General features: G+C 42.7%; 1 long non-coding RNA gene across 1 annotated transcript; it reads right to left on the reverse strand.

Annotated features, from left to right (window-relative positions):
• Positions 1-498: 498 nt before the first annotated feature.
• Positions 499-988, reverse strand: LOC133208357 (uncharacterized). Its single transcript, XR_009724337.1, has 2 exons — positions 909-988; positions 499-760 (listed from the first exon to the last, which is right to left on the reverse strand). It is a non-coding gene; the product is annotated as an uncharacterized LOC133208357 (long non-coding RNA).
• Positions 989-5694: the final 4706 nt, after the last annotated feature.

The following is a 5694-nucleotide window of genomic DNA, read 5'->3' on the forward strand; positions in this document are numbered from 1 at the left end:
TTTCTCTACAGAGAAAATACATACACCTCCAAGACACCACTGACTTGTGGAGCCTGAACAAACCAACCAGGAATTGCTGATAACCTGCATGCTGGTTTTATGTGGTTTTGGAGCTTTTCAGCTTTTCAGCCCTGCTCTCAGGTGGAAGAAACTGTGAGAATGTGTCAAGTGGGTTAGTGGAGCTGTGTCAAAACCCACCCTCAGATCATGCTCACTGCTTGCCCATCATCTGGTCTATAAACCTAAGGTCTAACCTGTCTAACCATAAGTGCATAAAAGAAGGATTTGGTTGAAGGACAGAGGTAGGTGCTCAGACAAGCTGAGTGGGATAGGTCTGGACCTCCTAGGCCACCTCAGGGCTCTGTGAAAGATGATGCTTTGAGTCTTCTTTGCATCCTAGTGTGGACCCAGTTAGGATGAGAGAGTTGTATGTCACTACCAGCTACAAGCTGGGGCCATTCTGGGTGGCTAGGTCCTTTGTGCAATCTACAGCCAGCAAGGTGACCAAAGAGCATTTGCTGATGAAGCTGGTATCATCAAGCCTGCCCTTACATCCCAATGCAGAAGCTGAATAGAGTGCATAACACATTCTCTGGTCCAAAATATCTTCCATGCTGTATCTCTGCTGTGGGATCACATTCAGGGATCAAATACTCTGCCGTGGGATCGCATACTCAGCTCTACTCTCAGATGGTGAATAGAAGAGACAAAGAAATGAAGAGCAAAAGCCTTTCTTTTTCCTAGAGAGTATGCTCTGTACCTAGTGTGGTGGAACCAGAGTTAAAGAAAATAATTTATGTTGGCCTGAGCTGTGGTTTGGAAAGAGAAAAGGAGAAAAGAAACAAAACAAAAACACTGGCCCACAAAGAAGAGAAAACAGGAAAGGAAAAGAACAAAACATCCTGTACCCAGCAGCCAGTCAGTCGAGGAGGGAGGGTCCATGTCATCTGCATTCCTCTGCTGAAGTGGGCACAGGCAGCCTTCATCAGGTCTGTGCTGCTCAAACCTTTCCTTTCCTTTCTTTAGCCTTTCAGATCATCCGACCGTGTGATGTCTCTTGTTTATCCCAGGGCTGCATCATCAGGACCAAAGGTGGTTTCAGACATTTCCTCCTCTCTCAATGCCACTTCATGATGAGTGAGAGCATCTGCAGATGGTACCATTCCCAGCTCCTCTCCTGGGGTGGGTATCAGAGAGCCCCACTGAGCGCTGACAGACGTAAGCTCACCTTGTCCTGATCCAAGGTGAGGGACAAGCACCAAGCTTGATACTGTGTCATGCAGTCAGCACTGTACTGTGGATGAGCTAACAATGGCCTGAACTGGACCTGGTTCTGAGCTTAGGCTGAGAAACTTGAGGCTCTCTGCATTTGACTGTGTGAAAATGCCTCTTGCTCTTCATAACAACAGCTAGCAGAGAATGAAACCAGTGTGGAGACCTTGTTGTTGTCTCTGCTCAAGAGTCAGTTTTCAGGGTGGGGTGGCTGGGATGGGTTGTAGGGGGAGGCTCAAACTCACGCTGTTTATTCTGAGGTGAGAAGAGAATGCGGTGAATTGCATCTGTTAATACAGCATCTTTTGTGAACCTGAAAGATGTATAAAACCAGTAGTTTTGATCAGGGAAACCTCTCCTTTAATACCATTTACTAAGCCCAGTTAAACACTAGCCAGGTGCCTCTCTTCTGGTCATCATTTGTGTGGTCTTGCTGAAGTGGATGTGATTTCCTCCAAACCCTATAAATGTCACTTCTTGATCTGTTTGAGAGTTACTGCCTCCTTCTCCAAGCAGACTCACTGAGCTGCTGCAGTTAATCCCCTCCCCTGAATTTCCTTCTGGAGAGGGTAGAACTAGTTTTTGAGGCAGGGGCAGGACGTTTCTAACCTGTGGTCTCATGGCTGGGAAGTCGGACGCACTACTTCTGCCCCATTGCAGGCAGAAGGGGAGGATGGACACTTCATGTACCAGCAAGAGGTGAAGCCTGAATGAAGTCTCTAAAAGCTGATACTGATGGCATGGTCCTTGAGGTCAGCTGAACTGTCATGAAAATGCACACAGCTTCTGCTTAGCTTCACTAAATGATGAAGGCAGCCTATGAGAGGAGATTGGACATTCAGCTTCTCCCATGCATTTTGTTTTCGTTCTCCCTCTAAAAGTGTGCCAGGAGTATTTTTTCCCCTCTGTTTTTCCTGTTGAAGTTCTCCCTATTGAAAGCTTAGAGACAACATGTTCACCTAAGAACAGATGTCGCCGATGCAATTTGAAGAACTTCCCCATTTCCCCACATCCTGTAAGCTTGGAGAATGATTATCTTTTATAATGAGGTATTAGTTATTTATGCGCTTTAAGAGGTGCTGCCTTCATAAAATACCATTTACCATAACTATTATTACCATAAAACATCATTTACCTAGCTCCCTTCTCCTCTCATTTTCACCCCTGCCATCCCGTACCTTCTCTTTTCCACCTTGTTTATTTTAGAGTGCAAAGCTGCTTAGAATTATTTATTTTTGGATCAGCTACTGATTCACTTAGTGACTAACGCGTTTCATCACTCGATGCCTCACTTTACCTATACATTAAAAAGGATTAATAGTACCTGCTTTTCAGGGCTGTTAGCAGTCAAAATTAATTCATGCTTAAAATGTTTATAAAGAGATTTGAGATCCTTGGTTACTGGAGGCTAGGGAGCTGCAAGGTGTCTTATTTTTACTTAATGGCGGCGTTTTTTTCTGTGTAACTTTGCATTATAAAAGTACAAGAAGCCTTGCAATTAGTTGGGGAGTCTATTATTTCCAGTGCTTAGTTTAAATTCCAGTTCAGACACAAGTATTTTGTCTGCATATTTTTTCCCCTGATGTTTCAATCAGACTTAATGTCCTGATCTCCTTTACTGAGAAATGTTGGCTGGTGATAAATGTGGCAATGAGTATCACAGGGTGGATGATATTGCTGTGCAATCTTGTTTGGTGTCCTTAAAAAGCCTGATGTGCTCTGCTTCAGAGGTGACTGCATCTTGTTGTTTCTACAGCAAAATACATAGCCAGAAAGCCAAAAAATCAGACTGTCACATCAGTTACCATATTGTGCATTGAGTAGAAACGTTTTGTTGGCACTGTGGGAGGCTGCCATGAGTCTATCAGGAAGAAGGAAAGGACAGCAAACCAGAAGGCACAAGGGGAGTGTGCCTAAATGAAACCTGAAATCAGTTTGCAATTATTTGATGTTTATTGAGTAATCTAATAAATGATAAGTGACCACATTTGCTACTGATAACACATTGCTATGCAAATATTACTTACAGGAGGGGTGTATTTGGACTTGAATATGAGTATGTGAGCAGATCATACCGGCTAGGTTGGATGGGGCTTGGAACACCCTTGTCTAGTGGAAGGTGTCCCTACCTGTGGCAGGGGATTGGAACTTGAAGAACTTTAAGGTCCTTTCCCACCCAAACCATTCTGTGATTCTATGACTATCAATAAGTTTGGTTATGCTAAAAATAGCTGTACTGAAATTAGTAAAGACTTCTTATTCTGTTGCCTCATCTCCTACAAATGACTGGTTTGTGTAATGCAGAAAATGCAGTTTTGGGGAAAATAACACAGCGAGTGTGGACCACTGGCCCTGCCCTCAGCCCTGTCTCTGGGAGTGGTAGGAATTGCTTCCATAGTGGCTATTGCCACTTGAGGTTCTTCCTCTGATGGGAGAATCGGTGAGCTTTATTATTGCATGCATTCAACATCACAAAACATAGCAGCCAGAATACAGCCCAGAACAAGGCCTCCCTTTGACAATAACTTTATTTTCTGGACTTAGCCTGTTAGCTGCTGCCCTTTTTTTCCCATCTTGGCAGACTGCAATAATTATCCAGATGACATATATAGGGAGGCCACGAATTATTAACAATTAACCCAGTTCTGGAGTCACTGCCAAGTATTTGTTGGTTCGTAAAGGAAGTCTAAGTGAGTAAACCATGCTGAGTGACAATAGCTTTGCTTCCCAGCCAGACTGAACAGCTCGTAATGTAACTCAAATGTTTCCTCTTGCTTATAAAAGAGCAGACAAGGAAAGGGCAAAAAGGACATTTAGAGGAACGCAAGACTGGAAAAACAACCACTGATGTAATGACTTTCTAAACTAAACATACAGCATGCACTGTGGCAGCCATTGAAATAATGATTAAAAAGAAAAGCTTTGTCTTCTTAGTTCTGAGCACTGAAAGAAAAAGTGTGAGCAATTCTATGTTGGATGCTTGGAAATATTTTCCTTGCACAGTCATCTGTGCCCCTGGTAAAGAAGAACACTAGAAGTAGAAAAATTGGATGGGATAGAGGGCATAGAACTGTGCATGAGAACCAGAGCACAAAAGGGAGAGGAACAATGGAAATATCATAGATCTCTAGTGACCATCTATGTTGTCCTACAAGGCTCAGATTAGGAAGATGCTCATCGTTGTGCAAAGACATGGTAAAAGGTCTGGGTTTTGGAAAGAGCTTAGAAGTTGAATCAATAGGATGGCGAAAGGAGGGTTAATTTACAACTCCATTTCACAGAAGGGTAACTAAAGTATGAACAGATCAAAGCCTCTTTGCTGCCTGCACTTTTCCATATGTCTAATCTGGCCTGTTCACTGACACCACTTCTGACAGCAGAGTTAAGTAGGTGCATCGGTGTTTTCAGGACTGGGACCTATGTGACTTGCCCAAAATCACAGAGGAAGTGTGTAGGAATAATACCCAGATCTCTTGAGTCCCGCATCACTCTCTCAACCACAAACCCATCCTTCCTGTCTCTGCATAAAGGCAGAGCTGAGAGAAGTGATTTTATGTACACATGCACATACGCAGAATGCCTTATAAGGTGTATAGGCACACTAAGGTGAAAGTTTAATAAGAAATCACATAAATTCAGAGTGATTTTTGTTTTATAAAGCAACCGTGTTTTTATCTTTTCTCTCTCAGCTTTCCTCCATTTCAAGCATCACAACAGCAGTTACTTACACGAGGTTTCTGAATGCATTTTATGGAATGAAAGTCACATGAATCTGAGCTGGAGAAAAGCCATAGAGCTTGATTTCATAATGCAAATCATTACAACTTTGGTGCATCTGGTATGAGTCTATGAATTTCTTTGTATATGATGTGAAACTTTTTCTCTGGGAGGGTCTAAAGTAGAAACAATGAGAAATTTGTCCTCCTTCTGCCCTGAATGCTCAGGTTCAACACCAATAATGACAAAGTGACAAAGTTATCCAGTAGGTTTGGCTACAGTTAGTAGAGAAATTCTGCATTAAGCTAGCACACAGCTGGGCTGTGTTGTCAGATGTTTTTACTAGAGATTGGTAGGCGACAAGTTCAAAACATGCAAAAGGAATTTATGCCATTTCATTAAGCAGCAGAATTCCTTGCTGCTGTGAATTGCCTGGATACTAAGAAATTTACATGGAGTAGATAAGAAACTGCACAAATCTGTGAAAGAAAAAATCATTTAGGGCTGCAGGTTACAAAGACACATTGCTGGATCGAGGAATCTCTCAAACACAAGCTCCTTGGATGAAGGAAAGAAGACTACATGAGTGAATTCCAAGATATCAGGGGTGGTATTCCCAGAAATGTTCACACTTGGGCTGTCTTTCCGGTTAGTAAACGCTCATACCATTGAAAGTAAAGAGAAGCTAGTGGACAGGATGGGCTG

This window comes from Neopsephotus bourkii, unplaced genomic scaffold (genome assembly GCF_033783945.1).
Source record: "Neopsephotus bourkii isolate Nb327-2 ecotype Australia unplaced genomic scaffold, CSIRO-AGI_Nbou_v1 NB_266, whole genome shotgun sequence".
Classification (NCBI taxonomy): domain Eukaryota; kingdom Metazoa; phylum Chordata; class Aves; order Psittaciformes; family Psittacidae; genus Neopsephotus; species Neopsephotus bourkii.